At 36.8% G+C, this 25,959-nt stretch overlaps 1 protein-coding gene across 2 annotated transcripts in view; it reads left to right on the forward strand.

Moving 5' to 3' along the window:
* The first annotated feature begins 4,668 nt into the window (after positions 1-4,668).
* The window catches only part of plxnb3 (plexin B3), an 82,022-nt gene continuing 60,731 nt past the window's right edge, over positions 4,669-25,959 (forward strand). Inside the window, exon 1 of one of the 2 annotated variants that reach the window (XM_055167580.2) lies at positions 4,669-4,953. The gene's annotated coding sequence lies outside the window, so the exon portion shown is untranslated. The remainder of the gene's footprint in view (positions 4,954-25,959) is intronic. The other variant, XM_055167578.2, reaches the window with a different exon arrangement.

The following is a 25,959-nucleotide window of genomic DNA, read 5'->3' on the forward strand; positions in this document are numbered from 1 at the left end:
TTACCCCTGGAGGCGTCCCCAAAGTGTCACCGAAGTGACGCAGCGCGAGTTCCCTCGAAAGGGAACCTTTCTCTCACTTGAAATGTGTCCCCACATTTAGTCCTTGAATTTGAGGGTATTGTACCTGGAAAGTCCTTGAAAAATCCTTGAATTTGAAGTTAACTAAGTCAGGCACAAAAAGAGGCTTTATAAAGTATAAACAATTAAAACTTGACGTTATATATCATAGCTGTACATTTCTACATTGCAAATCATACATCTGTTAATAATATTTTTAACTATGTAAATAACAGATCTGTACATTCATAAAAAACAATTACAGTGGGCCTCGAAAGTTTGGGCATCCTTGGTAAGTATGAGCAAAGAAAGCTATAAAACAATAATCTATAATGTTTCTTCTTTTAGCTTTAATAAAAAAATCACAAAAATAAAATGTTTCATTAAAGTAAAACAAATGAAAGTAAAGGGCAAATTACATTACGAAATAAATCATTTTCTTCAATACTCATGTCTTGATGAAAGATTTTACCATGATCCATTATAAGATTTCTAGCAGAGCAAATCAGGATTTGACTCTTTTATCTGTTGGTATTTGATATAATCTATGAAGCCATGTGTCTGAATAAGACGTCAAAGACCTCTGGTATAAAATAAGGTTCAAAACAATGAAGATCCAGCAGTATATTTATCTGTAGACATGAAGCAATTTTTAATCCATGTGTGCACCAAAACCATCTTGTGTTCCTACTGCTAAAAATACTCTTCTTCATTTTATATGGCTGCAAAGTCCTATTTAATTTGCCATACTGGAACTTTAAATAGGATTTGGTTTCGCCAAATATAATTTTTCATTTTTTGATTAAAGTTTAAAAGAAGAAACATTATACATTATTTTTTATAGCTCTTTGCTCATATTTACCAAGGATGCCCAAACTTTTGAGCCCCACTGTACTTATATTTCTCTTACTGTATTATATAAATGTTGGGTTGTAATTTAACCCAGTGGTTCCCAAACTTTTTCAGCGTGCGGCCCCCCTTGTGTATGGTGCATTCCTTCGCGGCACCCCAAAGAAAATGTGTGACAAAAAACTATTCTAAATTCAACATTTTACTAAAACACATATTAAATTATACAAAAAAGTAGTGCTTTTGGTTAGTAGCCAAATTTTTTTATGTTTAATTACATAGAATTCATGATAAATTAATGTATTTTATAAAATGTCATAAAACTGGGGCCCCCCTGGCACCATCTCACGGGGCCCCGCCCACCAGTTTGAAAACCCCTGATTTAACCTATGCTGGGTTGTTTTAACCCAAATATAAACATTTTCTGGGTTAATTTGACCTAACAGTAGGGTCTGTCCCTTTTTGACCCAATGCTGGGATAAAAATAAGTGTACATTTCTTATGCTGGTTATTTTTTCTGTGTAATTCCTATGCATGTCTGCACTATCTCTGTACTTTCTTCTGGACTGTAAGCTCTTGTCACCAATACAAATTCCTTGTGTTTGTGTAAACATACCTGGCAATGACGCTCATTCAGATTCTGAAGAACTCGTACCTACATACAGATAAGACCTTCAAAAATAGATTATTAAAGAAAACCCTTATATGGATACAAATGAAAAAGACTTCCTTATGAGATAGATACGCAGATAGAAGATAAACACAGTAGACAAAAACAAACAGGTATGCTAGAAATTAAAAGGTAGACACGCAGATACATGAGACCAAGAGATACATGAGCAGAAATGAGCACTCGTCCATTTGTCTACAAGTTAATACTCAAACTTTTTGGGGTGCTCCCCCCTCCCTTATGAAAATTAACCATGGTTTTATGGTAAAGTGTAATAACCATGGTTTTTGGTGTAAAAAACATGGTTTTACTACAGTATTCTTGTTTTTAGTAAAACCATGTCTAATTTTCATAAGGGCTGTTCGTGACACGTTTTATATCAAAACACATGAAAGATTTCCCTACTGAAAAGTCTAGCTAAGAACAGCATAAGCTGGTTTTGCTGGTGTAGCAAGCTGGTCTAGCTGTGTTTTGGTCACTTTTTAAGCTGGTCTAGCAGGGGTGGCTTTCCAGACAGGGATAAGGCTAGTCCTAGACTAAAATAAATGTAAGAGCTGTCCAAACTGAAAACAACATGCACTGACAATCTTAAAATACATCAGTGCCCTTTGTTTCAAAATGCACACAAGTAATGTTTTTAGTAAGACATGTTTGTTAAAACTAGTTATATCTCCTTATTAAACTAAGGCCTAGTCCTCCTGGCTTAACATAATCTCTTTCTAGTTTCCCAAACCCCACTGTGTTTTGGTCACTTTTTAAGCTGCCCTAATGCAAAACCCAGCTAAGACCAGCATAAGCTGGTGAGCTGGTTTAAGATGGTCTCCCAGCTTGGTTTTAGCTGGTATTGCTGGTGTAGCAAACTGGTCTATCTATGTGTTGGCCCTTTTTTAAGATGGTCTAGCTGCCCAGGTGAAAAAGTACTTCCATAGTGTACTTAAAGTGCTTTATTTTTGCACACTAATACTTCAAATTCATCTTTAGTACTTCTTAAGATGGTCTAAGTGTACTTCTATTTTGAGACACCATAAATATGAACTAAAATGTGCTAAAAAATGTATTTGGGTACCACTTGTAGTAAACTCTAACCCGTCTTTGTATGAAGGTTGAGTTCAAGTTTGATACAAGTGTTAACTAAATACATTTTTTAATACAGAGATAGTGTGTTAAAAGTGCATTTTAGTTTATATTCATAGTGTCTCAAAATAAGTACACTTAGATAATCTTAAGAACATCTTAAGAAGTACTAAAGATGAATTTTTAGTATATTAAGTACAAAATTAGTGTGCGAAAATAAAGCACTTTAAGTACACTGTGGAAGTGTACTACTTTTTCACCTGGGTGGACTTAGCTGGTCAGGTCAGCTTGACCAGCTTTGCCAGGCTGGGAGGATACACTTAGACCAGCTACTGCCACCTTAAACCTTATGGTCTTTGCTGAATTTTTCAGTAGGGTGGTCTAGCTTGTCAGGCTGGAAGACCAGTGGCCGGTTGCATAAATGGGTGATTCTCACGAAACCATTGAAACACCACGGCACTAATGATTTTAGCTTTAAAATGTGTAATATAGTAACATTAAAAAGCATCACAATTAACACAATACTGTGTTCTACCTTGCACAATGTGTGATTTCAACATAAGAATTTATAATTGTAAATTTTATCTCATTTTCTGCAGAAATTCTCATTACCGCAATGTGTCCGGCTGTGTTTGAACATGCGTTATGTTGTAATTTAATCAAATTAACACAAAAATATTAAGAAAAAAAATAAATGGATGTTTTGCTAGACTACTTTAGATGACAGAAAAAACATTTACTGAATATTCATGTATAATAATAATGAAGAAAAATTAGGAAAATGATGTGTCCATGCCTGATGTTCTCATCCTCCGCAACACTTTTTGAGAACAGTTTAAGCACACATACAGAATTTTAATAAAGTTTGATTTTGAGTGACCAAGCACATGGACCAGTTACTTCAAGATGGCTACCAGGTAAGATCATTTTTTTACAGTTAATTTGAAATATTGTCTTGTCAGAATGCTTACACGACATTTTGATTATCATTACCGCAACAGAAGCTTATTAAATGTTAATTGAATTAATAGAAGCATAATACTTTGATTTTAAATGCATGTGCAGAATCTCCAAATTATGTTCTTTCAGGTTTGTCATGTCATTTTGAAAATATGTCAGTGTTGATGTTTTCTGACTGTTGCGGTAATGAGATTTTTTAGGACTAATTTTTTTAATTATATTACAAAAAGTGTTAAATGATAAGTTAAAGTTTTTAAATTAATGTTCCCATTTACTCCAGACTTTGTTTTTCAATGTCTGGTGGGAAAAAAAGTAAATTTAAGCAATTTTTACATTTTCATGCTTGACATTTTTAAAACCAAGTTTTCGTGAGAATCACCCAAATATAGCCGTGAAGTTAAGACTGCATCTTAAGAATGAATCTGACTAACTAGCAATTAGTTAGGGCTAATCAGTCTTATTTTTTGGATTTAAATTAGACCAAGCTACCCAGATCAGTCTTGAAAAAAAAAATCATGACTAACTTTTAAGACTAGTCTTAGAAGTTTATGCAACCGGCCACAGCTCACCCACCAGCTTGACCAGCTTTGCTAGGCTGGGATGACCAGTTTAAACCCTCTGCTTATCTTATCTGTATTTTTCAGTAGGGAAACAAAATAAAACCGTACTGTAAAATCCAGCTTAAGCTGGTGAGCTGGTTTTAGGTGGTCTCCCAGCTTGGTTTTAGCTGGTGTAGCAAGCTGGTCTAGCTGTGTTTTGGTTACTTTTAAGCTGGTCTAGCTTGACCAGCTACTGCCACCTAAAACCAGCTACCAGCTTATGCTGGTCTTTGCTGGAATTTTCAGTAGGGAATCGTTTCTCAATGTCGTGCTGTGGTTGAAGTACACAGAAGTTATGATAAATTGTGCTTTATAAAATTTAATAGACATTTTTGAAACCAAGAGAAATGGTCCGACAGACAGAAACATACAGTATATGTCTGTCAGTTTGACAGACAGACACACACACCTGTCTATCTGACATGGACCTGTAACCAAAGGGTGTCGCTGTGGGTCTGTATATGGAGTTAAAGCACGCGCACCGGCGCTCCCTGCCTTCAGTTTCATTCGTGTGAGAAATGACTTTCAGCGTCCACTTCTGCGCTTTCTATGTTTCACTGCGTCCGTTCGTCTGTCTGTCTGTCAGTCATCCACGTGTTGCGTCTCGCGTCCCCGTCGGAGGTCTCCGGTAATGAACCGACAGGAGGAGTGATCGCCATCACACCGGACTTTTCCATGTTTGACAGATTAACCGTGAGCACGAGCAGTTTGTGCTGAAGTATTTCTGAGGCAGGTAGAGTGAAGGTAAGAGACGTCACAACATTCAGTGTCGTGTTGTTGTTACATTGTTGCGTTACTGTACATTCTTACCCATTGTTACATTGTTGCGCTTATTTCAGTAAGTGTCACAGATCTCAACACACATTTCACATGCAAAACAACCTGCCAGACAAAATACACCAGACCTGAGGCTGTTTAGTGCTCATGTATTTTCTATAAACATTGCATGTGTAGAAGTATGACGTGCATGTGGGTTTGTATGGACAGATGGGATACAATGCAAAACGTAGTTTTACTCAGTTTAACATCTTTAAAACAAACAGCAAAAATGTTTTTTGGGGAAAGTTTATGCTTAAAACAGGAAAAAATATGTTTGCAAAGACATGGGGGTCCTGGGCCCCTTTATGGTGGTATTAAAGGGGATCCTCGAGATAAGAAGAAAGGCATTAATAGGCTAATACTAAAAATAAAACTTGATTAAATGAAGGTCCCCCATTCAAAACTATTCAGTAAATTTTAAATGTTATGTAGCATCTGACTGTGTTTACCTACAATTACCTTCATGAAAGTATGTAAATCCAGTCTTAATTGATAAATGTACTGGGGGTCTCTGTCCATTAAGGAGTCCTTGGCCTGAAAAGGTTAGAATAATAATCTTGTTTCTCCTTATAAATTTATTTTAAACAGCTTTCTTTAAAGCATATAAAGCAACATAATCTGTCATTTTGATATTTAAGTATATTTAGTTTTTAAGTTGTTAGATAGTTATAAAGATTTTTTTGCAGTGATGGCGTGTTGTCGGTGGTGTCGTGACAATGTTTTTTACTAGTTCTGTAACTCTATACATCAGCTGTGAATGTGTCATGCTTGATCGACCTGACGAGACTCTTGTATTGGAAATAGTTTGAATTCTTGTACGCCTGGCGAAGCTTGAGGTGTTTTTTCAGGACTTGGTCCGCTCATTCATGACGAATTGCTATTTCTGGTGGAAGTAATTGTGAGATCTTGTTGTTTCAAAGCTCTTTCAGACGTGAGCTTTGATATGTCAAACACTTTTGACTGTTCACCTGTCTGTGTGTATGCAGCAGATGTTACTCAACTAATAAGGCAAAGTAATATAAACCCAAATCTGTTTGAAGTGCAGTCATGTGGTTTTTCCTCAAGTTTTCATGAAAACAGCAGACTGGTTCTTGCTTGGACAAAAGGGCGTAGCGAGCTGTTGTCAAGGTGGTTGCTTAGTAGCCCAAGTCATACAGTAAGACCCCACCCTAATGGGATTTACTTTGCCTGTTTTTACAGCTACAGTATGTGGTGAAACTCATAAGTCAGTTAAGTAGTCTAGTACTTAGAGATTTGTTTCTGTCTTTTGTGCAAAACTTTGCAAACAGCATTAAAATAATTTAGTAATCCAATGATAGTGTTTAAAATACTTTGCAGTATGACACATGAATATAATAATATTATCCTACTGCGATACCATCCCTGTCTGTGCCATCGTTCGTACATTGTGTGGATAGTTGATCCTCTTTGATGTGTGAGGTTTTCCTGTAAGGAATGAGAGGAATGATGGTTGGTTGTGTGGTGGTGATGGAGGAATGATTTCAGTGGAAGAGTAATGAGTTCTGAACAGATGTGCTACTGAATCAAGCAGAGATGTCTTCAAGCATTCTGGCTCATTTTCACCAAATCAACGCTGTAGTCGGTCCTTCACACTCCACCAGCATGTGTGAATCTCTCTCTCTCTCTCTCTCTCTCTCTCTCTCTTCCTCGTTTCCTTTTTTGGTACATTATGCATCTACACATGACTGCTTATGAAAACTGTCAGATTTCTACGGATCTAAGAGGAGGAGCAACATCAACAGAATAATTGCAGTTTTGTTCTGCTGAAATGATTCTCTTGTTCTCAAAATAGATTCCTTGCTGCTTTATTTTCCTATTTCCTTCCTTCTTTCCTTCCTTCCTTCCTTCCTCCCATGTTTCTTTCTTTCCTTCCTTTCTTTTTGCATCCTTCCTTCCTTTCTTCCATCTATCTTTCTTTTTTTCATCCTTCCTTCCTTCCATGTTTCTTTCCTCCCATCTTCTCTTTCTTTCCTTCCTTCCTTCTTTTCTTACCTATCATTTCTTTCTTTCTTACCGTTAATTCATTTATCCACCCTTTCCATCTTCCTTGCCTTCCTTCCTTCCACCTTTCTTTCTTTCATATCATCTATTCATTCATATATCACTTACTTCTTTTTTTCTTACCTACCTTACTTCCTTTCATCTATCCATCATTTCTTTCATTTTTTTTTCCATGTTTCTTTCTGTCTTTCTTTCTTTCTTTCTTCCCTCCTTTCCCTCAATCTTTCTTCCTTTCTTTCATCAATATTTTTTAATTTTTTACCTTCCTTCCATCTTTCTTTCTTACTTTCCTTCCTATCTTACCATCCAACCATGTATCCTTTCTTTTTTTCTTTCATTCCATCTATCCATCCATCCATCCATTCATATATCAATTACGTTTTTTTTCTTACCTTCCTTCCTTCCTTTTATCCATCCTTCATTTATTTCTCACAATCCATTCATCTATCCATCCATCCATCATTTCTTTTCTATCCTTTTTTCCATCCTTCTTTCTTTCTTCTCTCACTTTCCTCAATCTTTCTTCCTTCCTTTCATCAATCATTCTTTCTTTCATCAATCCTTCTTTCTTTTTTACCTTCCTTCCTTCCTTCCTTCCTACCATCTTTCATTCTTTCATACAATCTATTCATCCATCTATTCATCCATATATCATTTAATTCTTTCTTCCTGCCTACCTTCCTTTCTTTCTTTCTTTCATCCATCCTTTTTTTCCTTTCCTTCATTCCATGTTTGTTTGTTTGTTTGTTTGTTTCTTCCCTCCCTTCCCTCAATCTTTCTTTCTTTTTTCATCAATCATACTTTCTTTCATCAACCCTTCTTTCTTTTTTACCTTCCTTTCTTTCCTTTCCATCTTTCTTTCGTTCATACCATCTATCCATCCATCTATTCATCCATATATCATTTACTTTTTACCTTCCTTCCATCTTTCTTTTTTTCTTACCTTCCTTCTTTTCTTACCATCCATCCATCATCCTTTATTTATTTATTTATTTATTATTATTTTTTACTTTCCTTCCTTCCATCTTTCTTTCTTTCATACCATCTATCTATCCATCCATCCATCTATCATCCATCCTTTCTTTCTTTCTTACTATTCATCCACATATCCTTTACTTCTTTCTTTCTTACCTACCTTCCTTCACTTCCTTTTTTCCACCCATTCATCTATACATTCTTTTTTCTTTCTTTCCTTTCTTCTTCCTTACATTCCTTCCTTCCATGTTTCTTTTTCCTTCCATTATTTCTTCCTTTCTTATCGTCCTTCCTTCCTTCCATGTTTCTTTCTTTTTCCTTTCTTTCTTTCTTTTGTTCCTTACTTTCTTTCTTCCTTTTCATCCTTCCTTCTTTGAATGTTTCTTTCTTTCCTTCCATCCGTTCATTCTTTTTTTTTCTTTCTTACCTTCCTACCTTCCTTCCTTCCTTTTTTACATCCATCCCTTCTTTCTTCTTTCTTTCTTACCATTCATCCATATATCCTTTACTTCTTTCTTTCTTACCATCCATTCATTTACCCATCCTTTCCTTTTTCCTTGCCTTCCTTCCTTCCATCTTTCTTTCTTTCTTGTCTTCCTTCCTTTCTTACCATCCATCCATCTTTCCATCCTTTGTTTCTTTGTTTCTTTCTTTCTTTCTTTCTTTCTTTCATACCATCTACCATCCATCTATCAATCCTTTCTTGCTTTCTTTTTTTCTTTCTTACTATTCACCCACATATCCTTTAATTCTTTCTTTCTAACCTACCTTCCTTCCTTTCATCCATCCTTCATTTCTTTTTTAGCATCCATTCAACTATTGATCCTTTCTTTCTTTCTTTCCTTCTCCCTTACCTTTCTTTCTTCCATGTTTCTTTCTTTTCATCCCTCCCTTTCCTCCATCTTTCCTCCTTTTTTCATCAATCATTCTTTCTCTTTTACCTTTATTCCTGCCATGTTCCTCTTTTCTTTCCTTCTTCCTTTCCTTCCTTCCATGTTTCTATCATTCTTCCTTTCATCGATTCTTCCTTCTTCCTGTCTTTCTTACCATGCATCCATTCCTTATTTTTTTTACTTTCTTTCTATTAAGATAACTTTATCATATCTTCATGTTTTTAGACACACATTTCTAACACAATTCACGGGGTCCTGGATGAATTATAAGGGCCAATCGAAGCCTCATTACACCTGAATGCTTCCTTTTTTTCTTTCCATAATGTTTCTCTGCTAGTGGGCGAGAGGATTTTGTGCTGAGCTTAGACTGTGTCTTGTTAATAATCTCTAATCTTCATTCCTCTGCTGCTCTCTCGTGTGCTTAGCACTGCAATATTGAGTAATGAGGCCGTTGGGTCCCGTGTGTGCTCTGTACTTGCGGTTGACCAATATGGGTTTTTGTAATGGTTAATACCAGTGTTAAGACCACATACCAACTGCAAAGATTAAAGCAACACTTATTGCACACACACTATTTTCACATTAAATGGTTATAGTCATGTCCATCAATGGATTGCATGGTGTGCTGATCATTTAATCCAATTAATTGGCAATAATCACATGTATTAGTATTTTCTGAGGAAAGTACCCAAACGTAGTATCCGTTTCAATTTAATACATTAAAATTTTAAACAGAAAGCGTTTGTTGTTAGTGCGTATAGATGTCAATATATTGTTGGTTTTATTTTCAATTTATTAAATATGGGCCGACTTAGAGTATAAAAGCGTTTATCAAACTTTATGAGTTGAATATTCACTGGACTTTTGGTTAGGTCTTTATTAGTCTGCACAGCTCCTATCATACTTCACATCCATATGGGGCGTTACATAAGTGGCAAATTCCTTTTGTTTGCCCGTCCTAAATCGACAACACCCCCCATGTGTATGTACTGATGGATTAGACCGGGTGGTCGTGGTATTGTTTGTCTTTTAATCAATACCAGCCAATCGAAAACTCTTACCGAACAATTACCAGCACGTCCCCACCCAATATTCAGATTAGTGGTAGAGCAATATGGTAATAGGAACTATAATATAAGCTCAATCTTGAATATATGCACATATTCTTAAACACAAATAAAAGACCTACACATTGTTCTCGTGTTATCTACAGTATTCATGTATTCATTTAGAAATGTGATACACTAAGATAAGACTCGAAACCTATAAATTGCTTAAATGATATGCGAGTCAGCAAGTGATTTACATAGGAAATTAGTTATTATGATGCACTAAATGAATTACTAACATCCACAGAGTGTGATATAATATATATTTAGCATGCATCTGTTTTAAACTCAGTACGGTCAAGAAGAGATTTTCATTCTTAGATTTACTTTCATTCAAACGGCTTAAACCTGGAGATGCTGGAGAGGTTACGAGTTTGACATTGACTGCCCTCAGTATTCAATCTGGATTATAATGAGATTTCCTTTCCAAAGGATGAGATGAACACACACACACACACATCGGTTTACCATCCAACCCCCCACTTCAACACATACATACACACACATTGTACAGGCACAAAGAAGACATCTGTTAGTGCATTGTTAATCAGTCTTGTACGAATTCAGGGTTATAACATGGATCAGTCTCTCCAAAGTGCACAAAAATTGACTGTGAAATTAAATTAAGGATGACCCTTATGATATGGGATGTATATTGGATATGGACTGTTTTCCAATGAGTCAATTTTCTCAAGAGCCTCACTGTTAAACTGTTTCAACGGCCGATGTTACTTTGAGTACTGGATGCATTCGTGCAAGTATTCGTTAAAGAATGTAAATAACTATAGGAAGTCAGTCTACAGGTCTATCCGGTCAAACGGTGCATGGTTGTCTGTGTTTATGTTGTAAATGTATGTGTGCATGGAGAGCATGACAATGACAGCCGGGGGAGGGGGGATCCATGCGACGTATGCGAGAGAAAATGCATGCCCGACACCCAGCAAGCGGCCAAAGGCCAAGAGGAGGAGGGGAGGGCAGATTTTGGCATGCTTGTGTGCATACACCTGCTCCAGAACAAGATTAACTCACCCTTACTATTTAGTGTCTTATCCAGAGAAACATGCAAGCGTGCTCGATCCGTTGTATTTGTGCGTGAGCGTGTGCATGTGCGTGCATGTCGCATGTTCGAAGATTCCCAGGGCAAAAACAAAAGGTTTTATCTACACACCAGACAGGAGTGGAGATTCCTTTCAAGACTTTAGCAAGTCCAGCTTGTTTGGATATTATCATCTGAGTGTTGGGGATTATAATGATAGTTGAAAAAAAGTCACAGATTTTTTTATATTCAGACTGAAAAGTATAAGTAAAGTTGACACAAAAATATACAAAATTTATTTAATAAAAGATATTGAAATGACGTGTGACGTTTCGTTAGGGCTATCAAAAGATTAATCAATCACATACAAAACAAAAGCTCGTGTTTGCACAACATCTGTGTGTGCACCGTGTGTAACTATTCTGCATATATACATATTTAAGAATATTTACATGTGTATAGGCCTGTATATATTTTTTATTTATTTATATATCCATTTCTTATGTTTATAACTATATATATATATATATATATATAGTTATATTTATAATTAACAATAAAAATGGATATATAAATAAAAATGTTCTGAAATGTATACATATGTGTGTGTTTAAAGGCACACCGCGGAACTTTTTGGCCACTAGGGGGCGCTAGACATGTATTTTTCACGCCTAGCGCCCCTAGAGGCCACAAGCGCCGCAGCACTGTCGCAAAGGAAAAGAACTGGCCAACCTTAAAACGAAACTAAAAACTAAACCTTTAAAACGCTAAACGATCAACATTTTGAGACAACAGGGAGAAACGCAGTCATGTTACAACTTTCTGATGAGAAACTCGTGGCAGAAGCCATTTCTCAATCTGAAGGTTGCAGCCTCCGGATGTCGTATTTCTAAGCTGCATACGTCATCAAGACTGTCTTATTTCAGAATATTAACAATTATAAAGTTGACTATTATACTTAGTTAATCGTAAATTGTTGCTCAGTTTACCTTAATAAACCAGGCTTGATGACGTATGCAGCCTGCATATTTGACCTCCGGAGGCTGCAGCCTTCCAATTGAGAAACGACCAAAAGTATTTCCTTGCCTTTTTCCAAACAAATATTGTTGCATCGTCTCTCTCTCCCTCGCCAACAGGATTTTCCGCAAGTAACCTCCAGAAAAATTCACGTTAAAAATTTTTTTGTGGAGGAAGTGACGTATGCCGTAAAGCAGTCGAATTTTGTAGTTTTTTTTGTGCTCTTGTTACTACCAGAAACCCTAAGTTTTAAAGTACGAGTAAAAACGATACAGACCCCGCCAGACATGTCATTCAACCTATTTAAAGTCGATGTACTATCACAAGGGCCTTGAAAATGTATTATGAAGGTTGAAAAATTACATGGTGTCGCTTTAAATATACATAATAATTACACACAGTAGACACATATATTAGGCAAAAATGCACTTTTATTTTGTATGCAATTAATTGCGATTAATCTTTGCCCAGCACTAATATAAGGTAATGCATAAATGGAAGACAAATTGTATTTATTTACATTTTCTAAATGTATATATAATATTTATTTATTTATTTATTTATTTAATATTATATATACATTTAAAAATGTGAATAAATACATTTATGCATGTATTTGTGTATTTATAATGTTTTATTCAATTTACTCATTTTTTTTAAGGTAAGTGGTCGCAATCAATTTATTTAAGCTACATTTAAACAAAAAAATTAGAAAAACAAAACAAAACAAAAAACTTTTCTTTAAATGTAACTTAAATAAATTGATTGCAACCATTTACCTTAAAAAAATTGAGTAACTTGAATTAATCATTTTTTTCAGTGTATATACAGAATAATTACACACAATGCACACAAATATATTATGGTAACACAAACTTTTATTTTGTATACGATTAATCATGATGAATTTTTTGGGCAGCTCAACGTTTAGTGCACAGAGGCACTTTATCAGACTCGGAACGCCATACACCATTCAAAAGTCTTTTATTAAATCTTTTTTTATATATATATTTTTGGAGCTTTGGTGTGCTGACTTATACATTTCTGATATGATGTTAAGACAAGCACCCATCTGCTTTTTTTGTCAGTATATTTACACAATAAAAAATCTAATTGTGGCTTTCAAATATTCAGGTTTGTGTGAAGTTTCTTATTTTCTACTCAATTCACATTTATTTGTATAGCACCTTTCACAATAAATAGGCATACTGTTTATGGTATTGATGTACAATATTGCATGTAGTACTAAACACTACATGTTTGTCTTAACATGAGGGTGATTAGATTGCAAAGTTTCATTTTGGATAACCTATCCCCTTAAATCTGTTTCTTTACAAAGCACAATCATTAAAGAAGAATTGAACCTGTGTGTCAATGTCCAGACAGCAAACAAACCCCCCTGCCCCGTGATCCAGTAAGTCCTGGATAGCTCATGAATTTCAGATGAACATGACTCTGAATCATATTTCCAGACCGCTCCCTGATAACATCACCCCATTGTGGGTGCTCTTAGATCTCAGTTTGTTTTGCAACCAGTTTTTGTGATGTCCTAACGGGTCATTTGGTATCTTCACGGATCAACACCGGTGTGCTGATCAAAGCGCAGCATGTGCGTGTCGGGGCGCCTCTGCGGTTAGTCGTGTTTTAAGGGCGAGGCAGCGATGTGGGAGTGTCTCGACGGGGCAGAGGGACCCCCGGGTTTCCCCCCTCGCATCGGCTCTCGGGAGATTAAGGCAGAGGACCGAGCCTTCTCGACAGATTAGGAAAGAGCTCAGCTCAGACACGGATCCTGTCAAGTGTGCTGACGAAGCGTGTGTGTGTGTGTTTTAGCATGTGTGTGTGTGTTTGCGTGAAGAGCTCTTGATCACGCCAACTGCTGCGTTCCCTCCCCATTACCTGTCATAGAGCGGCCAGCACAGAACTTCTGTCATGATGCGCTCAAGGTGGCATTAAAAATGTATGATTTTTTTGATATCCCGTGCATCTTCCCGGCAGGGTTCCCGAAGGGCACCTCTTCCTTTCCAAACAGTAGTGAAATCTCCATATAAGCTGTAATTAATTTTTTTTTCAGTTTCTCTGAAATTCTCCAGTTGAAGTCGACTTGTTGACTTTGTTTAAGCAGAACACTATTTTCATTCCAATGCAACAATAGGGTTGCACGGTATTGAAGAAAATTTCGATAAATCACACAATAATGTGGCAGGATAATATTTTAAAGGTGCCAAAGAATGCACTGAAATGAAATGTTAAATTGTTCTTTGATATCTACATAGAAGGTTTGTGGCTTTATTAAGTGCAAAAATGATCCAGAGTCAGTTTTACATGTTCATTAACAACCCTAGGATTTGCCCTTATAATGAAATGGTCTATTATTACCTTTTTTAAAAGGGTCATGAATAATAATGTTGAGCTCTGCTCTGATTGGCTGTTTCTCAGAGCAGCTCATTTCAGTAGCTCTGTGTGTGTGTAAACAGATACAGATTTTGAGGAATAATCAATTTTTTGGAGAATGTTAATGGACGTTTCTGAGTGCCAAGTTTGTGGTTTTTTCAGTTTGGACCTGCAAAATGTAACTGTAACGTCAATAGAAGAACTTTAGCATAAACGCTAGCATATAGCGCTAACTTAACAGTCACAACTTTGTTTTAAGCATTGTAACAACATTCAGCCGTCTCACGAAATTACGTACCTATAGACGGTTTCATCGGACACACGTGCGGTGAAGTGATACGCGTGACGCGTCTAGTCCAAACTTTACTTCCGGTTTCAGTTTTTTAATGGTCTGACTAGCTGCTAAACTGAACTCTTGAACAAATAACTCGTCGAAAATAACAAAAGTTTTGGTTTCCTATGTAATCTACGTGTTGTTTATTTTGCTTCATATATAAATAAACTACGTTTAAAGTACTTTGTTGTTATTTATTCTTAGCGGAGTTTACCGGAAGTTACGTGTGGACCACGAAAGTCGCTTGTTTATGTTGTTACTGCTGAAACCGTCTATAGTTACATACATTTTTTATTCCATTTTGTGATACTGTTACGAATTTCCGTGTTTTTTTGTGATTGTATCGTGTTTTTTCGTGAATGTCATGAAGTTTCATTGTCACATATTGGTTACTCAACTGTTTTGACCTATTTTCTTACCATTGTCGCTTCAGTATAGGGTTAGATTTACATAAAAAATGACATCTGTACCCAAACCTAACTCTAACCCTAAACCCCAGGTGACAATGGTTTAAAAATCAGAAAATATAAAAAAACCCAGAAAAAATAGTATAAACCAATACTTAAAGTAAAATCCTATCGCAAACACCAAATCTAACCCTAAACCGAAACGACAATGGTTTGAAAATAGGAAAAAGTAGTTGAGTAACCAATATACATGACAATGATACAATCATGAAAAAACGCAGGAATTCGCGACAGCAACACGAAAAAGAACCAAAAATTTACGTGACTATAGTTAAGTAATTTCGTGAGACTGGGTTACAACCGGTTTTGGGGGTAATGCATTACAAGTAACGTGCATTACGTAGGAATATCACCTTTTCTGTAGTAGCGAGAACAGTAACGCATTACTTTATAAATGTACACATTAATATTCCAATTACTCTTCCAAAAAAGTAATGCGAGTTACCCTTCAGTTAAATTAATTTAAGTAAAAAAAACTTACTGAATTAAACTGATAATAGTCACGTTGAACCACACACTCCATGCCCGCCTGAGCGGGAACAGTCCGAGCCAGAAACCGAGACGGCAGGCCAAAGCTCGACATCCCTGCGATGAAACATGCAATTTCTGAATGCAGAACTTCTCAGTCATAAAAAACACCTGCAAGGCCTGAAAGAGATCAAGCCTTAAAGAAAGAAAAACTAACGCAAAAGTAACTTAAAAGTAACGTAAGCATTGAAAAGTAACTAAGTAATGCAATTAGTTACTTTTTTGGCTAGTAACTTAATATTGTAATGCATTACTTTTAAAAGTAACTTTCCCCAACACTGGTTACAACATTGTACTTAATTTAATGTTGGGGCGTACATCTCGACTGTAGCGTCACAGTTGGTGTTATGTTGAGATTGGTCTGTTTTTTAGCGCTCTTTTGCATGCATGAGGTTTACATAAGCAGAAGAAAACAATCGTGTCAGAGGCTCACGATATTATTATTACTATGTACAAAACTCGTATTATTCATCTATGCCGACACAAATACATTTTTACATTTTACGACACCTTTAAGTTTACAAAATCACCTTAAACCTTATTAAAATATATAGCAAACATACATGTTTCACTTTTTTCCAATCACTGACAATTATATGCTAATCCCTTTGCTAAACATAACCTTATAGTTGTATTGCAAGCTATTGCGGTATGCAGATTTCCGTCATTCTGATTATTTCGGTATATTGCGTTGCCCCAATTCACTACAAATCCCTCTCGCTGACCAACGGCAGCTGTTTTCCAAATCCCTCTTCCATCTGAGGATTGAAGATACCACACAGTCTAAGGATTTATTCGGGAATAATCTAGAACGCATTTAGACAAAAAACATAGTATTTAGCCCCCCGCTGGCTTCCTGCTATTCCCAACCACCACAAAAATAGCAGAAATGAAAGGCCTGCTGAATGATGAAGCAGTACAGTAGATGCCAGCGGAGGCGGACGGTTGTGCTCGGTCCTCACATGAAATGAGCTCTTCAAACTCTAAAGCCCTCCAAACGCTCTCCAGTCCTGCGGTAGCATCGCATTATCCACTGCGCTTCTTTTGTTTACACTCATCGCCTCGACAAAGGCGCACAGATGCAATCACGCAGCGCATGTTTCTTCATTCGTAAACTGGAAACTCGGTTTCTCCATTTGTTTCTGCTGCTTTCAGATCCTCCTGGGAGGATGCTGCTTAGAAGTTTGGAAGTAATGTTCGATTGATTTTGTTTTTTTCTGGCATTTTTATTTTTTGCCTGCCTGGCAAGAACTGCTTTTCTGCACTGAGGCAACACAACGAATGTATTTAATGATTCTTCTGCCGCAATGAAGAATTATGGGAAGAATGAGTTAGCGACCACCTGACGTCAACCTGGCAACCCGCCAGAACAGTTAAACAACCACAGGGCATCACGTTAAACCCTACAGAAGAGCTTAAACACTGCATAGGAACGCCCACATCAACCTAGCGTTAAAGTGGTCTTTGGAAAATTTACTTTTAATTTTCCTAGGGAATTTCAGGAGATTGGACTTTAATACGTAACAGAAAACTGAATAGGGCTGCTGGGCTAAGAAACGATATTATCTGAGTAACAACACTTTCTTCAGTTCACATGAGATTTCACACTTATATTACCACACAACATACATTATATTACAAGTCTTTACATTCGCTCTCTCTTTCTCTCGCTTTCTTTGTTTTCTCTCTCCATTCTTTCTCCTTTCCCCCTCCACAGCACATTGTTATCTGATGATAAGGCAGGGCTTTTCCATTAACAAAGCTCCATCTCCCATAACCACCGGCCGTTTAATCCCAGATCTGTTTTATCACACACAAATGCGTCCACACGCCCATAATCTCAGTCTATGTCACAGTCGTTTAGCCGCTGTTTATGGCCATGGACTCTGGCGAATAGATTTCACAGCTGTTTTGATGTGTTTTTATTTGTTTGGGTTACGCCGGCCACATGAACACTTACAGTAAAACCGCTGCTGTGTAAAACGGGAAAGGTTGTCAGCTCTCTCTTTTTCTCTCTCTCTCTGTCTTTTATTTGTCCTCTGGTCTCTTCCTCTTCAGCCCTCTGAGCTGTTTTCCTGTAATTGTCTAGCCTTATTTTCCTCTCTCCATGCATGTCTGTATGTCTGTCTCTCTCGGTCGTCCACTCTCTCGTGCTGTTGAGCGCGCGTGCGGTCACTTCAGGCTGTTTGTCTTCGAAGTACGAAACGTAATTTGGCTTTTATGCGACAAAACAGGGTCAAGAGAGCACAAGGTCGCAAAGCCAATTTGCCTTTGTGTTTTCATCCACAAAGTTGAAGTGAACCCGTTAAACAAATCAGCACCTCCGTGTTTTGTTCGGCCCTTGCTGTCTATTAGTATACTAAGTGAAATGAGACCTTATGCGTACTATTTACATAAGAACAAAGTGTGAGAAGTATTCCTGTGCTTTTACTCCGATTTATTTTACTTTTTTAGTAGGTTTGAAAGAAATATTGAAATCACAGCAGTACTGTGAACAGTGTTGGGGAAAGTTACTTTTAAAAGTAATGCATTACAATATTAAGTTACTTTTTTATTAACTAATTGCGTTACTTAGTTCAGTGGTTCTCAAACTTTTTCCGCGTGCGGCCCCCCTTGTGTACGGCGCAATCCTTCGTGGCCCCCCCAAAGAAAATTTATGACAAAAAACTGTTCTAAAATTTAACATTTTAATTAATCAAAATATTAAGTTATAGAAAGTAGTGCTGTTGGTTAGTAGCCTTATTTCTTTTTAGGTTTAATTACACAGAATTCATGATAAATTAATGTAATTTATAAAATGTCATAAAACTGGGGCCCCCCTGGCACCATCTCGCGGCCCCCCTGGGGGCTCCGGACCCCAGTTTGAGAACCACTGACTTAGTTACTTTTCATAGAAAGTAATACTTACGTTACTTTTAAGTTACTTTTGCATTACTTTTTGTTTCATGGCTGAGGTTTGATCTCTTTCAGTCCTTGCAGGTGTGGAGAAGTTCTGCATTCAGAAATTGCATATTTTCATCGCAAAAATGTCAAGCTCTGGCCTGCCCTCTGCGATTTTTGACTCAAATTGTTCCCGCTCAGGTTCGCACGCATAGAGTGCGTAATTCTACGTGACTACGTTCAGTTTAATTTAGTTCATTATTATTTTTTTTAAATAGAATAAATAATTAATTTTAAAAAGTAACTCGCATTACTTTCTTAAAAAAGTAACTTAAATATTAATGTGTACATTTAAAAAGTATGCATTACTTTATTATTAATATTATTAAAAGTAATATTATTATGTAATGCACGTTACTTGTAATGCGTTACTCCCAACACTGACCGTGAATGTACATAGTGTATGTCAGTGGTTTGCTGTAACTAAATGATTTTAAAACTTCAAAAAGTTTCTTTTCTCAGAAAGGAGGTTAAACACGTCTGTTTGTTTGTTTGGTGGTATTATTTAAGTTTGTCAATATATTTTATAATTTAAATGGATTTTTATTTACTCACCCTTATGTTGTTACAAACCTGTATACATTTCTTTGTTTTGATGACCACAAAAGAAGATATTTTGAGGAATGTTTGTAAACAAACCGATCATGAGCTCCATTCACTTCCATAGTATTTTTCCTGCTATGGAAGTTAATGGGGCTCATGATCGGTCCATGTAAAGTCATTTCAGAGAACTGTTTCTAAATACATTATAAATGTATAAATATATTTATTGCTGAAACACGTTACAAAGACTCAAAAAATTACTTTCATACTTAGTATTTTTGTCTTGTTTTCAGTACAAACATCTAAAAATTCTTAAATCAAGATGCACCCTCTTGATGAGCTAAGAAAACAAGAAAAAGTTTCCAGACAACAAACACAACATCCAAGCGAATCTGTGCTCAAAACAAGCCAAAAATCTGGCAATGTTTTATTGAATATTTCTTGAATTAAGTGTAAAAAGTTTAAGTTTTTTTTCTTACCTCATTGGCAGATTTTTTGGGTGGTTTTAAGCACAAATTCACTAAAATGTTACGTTTATTGTCTAAAAACTAGACTTATTTTCTTGCATCAGAAAATGCATCTTAATTTAAGAATTTGTACTAAAAACAAGACAAAAATACTTAGTAAGAAAGTTAAAAACATTTCTTAGTATTTTTGTCTTGTTTTCAGTAAAAATATCTAAAAAATTGATTTTGATTTTGTGCATAAAACAAGCAAAAAAAATCTGCCAATGGGGTAAGCAAAAAAAATCTTGAAAATTTTTGTTAAACACTAAATTCAAGAAAAATTCAAGAAAAATTTGCTTAGCCCATTGGCAGATTTTTTTTGTTCTATGCACAAATTCACTTAAATTTGATATTTTTGGTCTAAAACCTAGACTTACTTTCCTGGGTCGCCCCGCTCATCAAGAAAAAGCATCTTAATTTAAGATATTTCTACTGAAAACAAGACAAAAATACAAAGAAAATGTTTTCTTGAAAATCATTTTTGCAGTGTAGTACTGAATTGTGAAGTTACACCCCACCAGAGCCATAGAAGGATAGAGTTACGTCAAGTCCGTTCACTCCAATGGAACGGTTTTTTTACAGCAATGGCAGACCACGGAGTCTCTCCAAAGTTCCCGGAAGTCACAGTCAGCTCCATAGAGTTGCATTAGAAAGATTGAATGTGTTGAACTTAATACAAGTTTTAAGACTTAATACGCTTGACAAATAAGATTGTATGTTAGCAATACATGTGAATCGAATGACTTTATGCATCAGTGTGTTTGTAGTGCATTATTTCTCATTTAATTAGTACATTTAAGGGGTGTTAGTAGAAAACGGGTCAGGCTAGGACAAGCTGTGGATAACTTTAGCAACACACAACAAACCACTAACAGCCTTGTATTGGTAAATTTCGTTTTCTTAATGCAAATTCGTCCATTATTGTAAATATTGTGTAATTAGAGAGGCTAAAGAAAGTGATGGTGGTATAAAGTGCATATTTATGCATCAACGTATGGGTGGAATGTTTTTAACACTGTGGTTTTGCTGGTTAATAAATAAAATAAAATAAATGTATTCATTAATAACTTGTCAAATGTATACTTACATAGTTAAGAAATTAGTAATCATTTAAAGTGAAGATGATGTTATGTCCCATCAGATGTTTATATTAACAACAAAAAGAAAACTACACTAAGCCAGAAATATTATTATAATTTATAATAAATTAAAAAAAATTAATATTAAAGTCTTTTTTAATGTTGTGCTTTGTATATTTATAAATTAAACCACTATGAGTTACATTCACAGCACATTCACTTTGTACATTATAAACAAGCATAACATTATAAACTTACATTAGTACAGTGTGATGCATTTTAAAGTGGCTAAAGGTAGCGTAAAACATGTTAACAAGCCACATACCAGCAGATGACCATACAAATGTTCCTATATTGGTGGATTTAATTTGTCAAAAAACATTGTTTATATAACTGCATAACAATACTACATTCACATTTTGATGTGATATAGAAATATTGTAAAAAAAATGCGTTTCTTGACTATAAATTAAGAAAAATCACAGCTCTTTGCCTCTAACTCAATGTATTTCAATGGCTCACTATGGGCTTCTAGGAACTAACTGAAGTCTGCGTGAATCACGTGACGGCCGAGCTTCTGGACTTCCGTTGGCACAACTCTGTTTCTCTATGGCTCTGCACCCCACATTTCCCCACATTTATAAGTTCAGGATTATTTGGGCGGGACTACTGAGCATGGCTCCGCCCCTAACACAATCATGAGCATCCATTCAGATTGTAGCAGCATTTTAAAGTTAAGAGAGATGGCAGCTTTCCCGCGAGTGGGCGTGGTTTCAGCACTGACAGTGGACACGCCCCCAGCATTTTAAAGCAGAGTATACTAATCCAAAGTTTGATAACTTTTTATTAATATGCCGTTTTTATCTCTTTTTTTTTCAAAATTTTAAACTCAGAACACATATTTAATGTTACTTTACATGGATTTTTAAAGCATTATTGTCCCATTATTGTATGTAGTTATTACGAAGTTATCGCAATTTTCTTCAAAATAAATAAATAAAATCATGCAGCCTATTTTTTTAGATAATTTTGCAGGCCGTAATTTTTGTTGCGGTATCAATTTTGTTTCAGTGAAGAATGCGTGTAACGTTGCCTTAAAATTCACCCCCCCCACCCCCCCCTTAAAAAAATGGTATAAGCCAAGGTAATTTTCCATGGAAAACCGTCTAGGTAGGCAGCTTACTAAGTTTTGGATCAGCTAACACAGTTAACGTGTAGACAGAGTCATTTAGAATGTAAAATTAGCACTCGCCACACATCTCTCTCTCTCTCGCTCGCTCGCTCTCTCTCTCTCGCTCGCTCTCTCTCTCTTCCCTGGAGAGTTGCAGTCTTTCTCCGTTGATTTACTCTTTGAGCTAATCAGGAGGCGTGCCTGAGGCTTGTTGGCGAGCAAGTGTTCATTGGAGCTGTTTGTGGATCCGTGTATTTACTGGATAGGGCCTTGCCAGACCGGGAGGAAATGAATCCTACTCTCTCTCTCTCTCTCTCTCTTTCTCTCTCTTTTACTCCAGGCCTCTGCACACACATCCGGAGCGGCTTCTCGTGTAGCAGTGTAACGACAGTGATCGCTGCCTAGAGGGACACAAAAAACAGACACGGTTATTCAAGCCAAAATCATCTTCTCCACATGCCAGTGTAGCCGCGAAGCCCCTCTTCCATTCTGTCTCTCCACAGTCGTCAGCTACTTTCTCTTATTCCTATCTGTTTCCTTTTTTGCCCCTTTACTTCCTGTTTTCTGCCCTCAACTTCCTGTTTGTTGGTTTCTATACATTTCTTTCAGTTTTATCTGGGTTTCGTTGTACTCTTCATCCATCAGTCTCTCATTTAGTCTCAGGATATCTCTAACCCTCGTGTTTCTTTGTGCGTGCCTGTTTTTCTCTCGCTCTCTCTCTCTCGGTAGCCTTTGACACTGCGTGGGAGCGAGATTTGCCGGGTAGATTATAGACTGTGTAATAGTGTGTGTCAGAGGCAGGGCTGCCACTGTAATTGGTGCCTTTACTTCACAGCTGTCTGAGCGCCGCAGCATCTGTTTCACTGCTCACGCACATACATACAGTACGTCTCGCACCGCCGCTTCTCTCGCGCCCTTTGTGTTATTGATTTTTCTTAAGCAGAAGAATCTCAGTTATGTGTGTCAGCGAGGTCTTAAAGGATGTTGAGCGTCTGTGGCACGCAACTTTACTACCACTTACTGTAAATAATTTGGACTCGTCTGCGCTCAGTTTGTAAAGACACAACGGAAGCATCTCTGCAAATATGCAACTCTTTTTTGAGAATATAACCCTTTATAGTCTACGGGGGGCAGTTTCTCGGAAAGGGTTTAGCTTTGGGACTAGGCCTGAGTTATATTAGGACATTTAAGTAGTTTTTACAAACATAACTAACAAAAACAAAATACGGGTGTGCAATGGTACTGATATATGTTAAAGATATGTTATAAAAACATATATTTTGTGTATTTGGTATAATACAATGTGTTTGCGTGGTTTATGGTTCAAAAACACATTATTTTTCACATACCGCACATGTTTGTAGCTCCAGATCTCCTTGCCTTTCTCAAACGCTCTGAACTTATTGATTTGAAAAGCTCTGTGTCCTTAATTTGGCCAGCTAATCTGTAAAATGTGATTGGCCTGAATACCTCTGGCTTCAGCAGGAAATGTGACGCTCCTCACCATGTTTGAAAGATTCGCTCACAATGCAATACTAATGCTGCGTTTACACTAGCCGCGGTAGAGGCGTCAAGCGCGAGTGATTTCAATGTTAAGTCAATGTGAAGACGCGTTGACGCGGGTATGGAAGTCTCGTGGCGCGAATATGAAGCATTTAGCGAGGCGCGGTAGACACGAATCCGCCTCATTCGCGCATCTAGTTCACGCGAATGGCGCGAATTGAGCATCTGGCGCGAATTTGCGGCTGACGCCCGAGTTCAAAAATTTGAACTTTGGCATATTTTCGCGCCTTGTTAGCCAATCAGGAGCCTGCTTGCTGCTGTGTGGCGGCAGCCCCTCCCGGAGTCACTTATTCAACATGGAGGAATGCTTAATATTGTCCGTAAGCAGTCACCCGTAGCTATACGACAGGAATATAAAGGACCTTGCTTAAAAGGACATTTCACTTTTGATCACCGCATAGGACTTGCCCCTCCCACAAGAAGCGGATTTCGCCTCTGACGCGCGTCAAATGCTTGCTTTTCCGCGCGTCTACTTCACTCTAGATGCGCAAATGCATTCAAACTGTTCAAGTGGCAAACTAGGAGCGGTAGACACGATTTTGACGCCTCAAACGTGGCTGGTGTGAACCCACGGTAACAGGAGTTAATTTACAGGCTGTGAGTCCAAGCGGGAGGAATTATGATAATGTCAGCCTTTAGTACATCATAAATCCTAGGAAGTAAACTGTTGCCTACAATCCGTGTAGTCCAAGAAAAGACATTATGTTGGAGACGATAACTTGTGTCATCGTTTACTTTGGGGTTAGTACCTTATCCATATCCTTAACATGTACTAATACACACTTACACACCAAAGGAAATGTAAAATCGTGAATTGGACAATAGGTGCTCTTTAAGATATTTTAGTGCAATTTAAATTAAGACAGCTCAAACATGCATTTTAGTCTGAGACTAGGATAAGCTCTGTCTGGGAGACCACCCTATATAGTCTATAGATACTGTTTATACAGTTTTACAGTTAAAACAAAATAAAAAATGTTTTGCCCTCATTAAAAGTCTGTGTAAAGTTATTTCATATAATTGTTTACACACATATTATAAATGTTACAATTGTATTGCTGAAACATGTTACAAAGACTGTGAACTATGTGTTACTGAATTGTGGAGTTGCACAGTCTTCCCACATTTCAGAGTTCAGGATTATTTGGGCGGGGCTTGAATGGTGGCTCGATGACACACTGGAGCCTCCGAGTGTGGCACCACCCCTAACACAATCGCAAGCATTTATTCAGGTTGTAGCAGTATGTGAAAGTCAGTGTTGGGGAAAGTTACTTTTAAAAGTAATGCATTACAATATTAAGTTACTTACAAAAAAGTAACTATTTGCGTTACTTAGTTACTTTTCATGGAAAGTAATGCTTATGTTACTTTTTAGTTACTTTTGTGTTACTTTTTCTTGGCTGAGGCTTGATCTCTTTCAGGCCTTGCAAGTTGCAAAATGTCGAGCTCTGGCCTGCCATCTAAGTTTCTGACTCAAACTGTTCCCACACTGGCATGTACGCATAGAGTAAAAAAAAGCAACTATGTTTAGTTTAATTCAGTACAAAATTGTTTTTAAATCTAATTAATTAAACTAAAAAAGTAACTCAAATATTAATGTGTACATTTAAAAAGTAATGTGTTACTTACTTTACTTGTTACTTCAGAAAAGTAATATTATACGTAATGCACATTACTGGTAATGCGTTACTTCCAACACTGGTGAAAGTTGAGAGAGACACTGCAGCTTTCCTGCGAGGGGCGTGGTTTCAGCACAGACAGTGGACACGCCCCCTCGCATGAAAGCTGCAGGGGGCGGGGGGATTCTCAGCACCCAAAGCTTTTGAGAATCCTGCATGTTTTTGATAACATATTTTTTTATTTATCTGGTGTGTTTTTTAATCATATAAATTTGGCTGGGTGTTTAACATCATATTTTTCTGTGGTGTCACAAACTGAGAACACATTTAATATCCAACTTTACATTGACTTTAAAGTGCATCATCTCCAAAAAACGTCCGTATGACCCATGCATTACATTGCACGTTTTAAGATTTCTTTCTTTAAAATGTTTGCTTGTATAAAAAAAAAACACTTTTAGTCAGTTTCGTGCAGTCGTGCATAAATGACCCATTTTAGCTTTAAAACAGTAATATTTGGATTATACCGAGTGCTTGCTTTGTGCACGCATAATCTGTTTCCGATTGAGTTTAATGTGCTGTGGAATCAGACATGTCGCTATTGAATGTAAATATGACCACACATATGAAAGTTGTTATAAATTAATGACTTTTTTCATGTGCCCTGATTTCGTCACATTGATATGAGGGATTTCTTATTCTTTCCCGAGTTAAACCCCCAAATTGTCTTTTGCTCCC

Source organism: Misgurnus anguillicaudatus, chromosome 5 (genome assembly GCF_027580225.2).
Source record: "Misgurnus anguillicaudatus chromosome 5, ASM2758022v2, whole genome shotgun sequence".
NCBI lineage: Eukaryota > Metazoa > Chordata > Actinopteri > Cypriniformes > Cobitidae > Misgurnus > Misgurnus anguillicaudatus.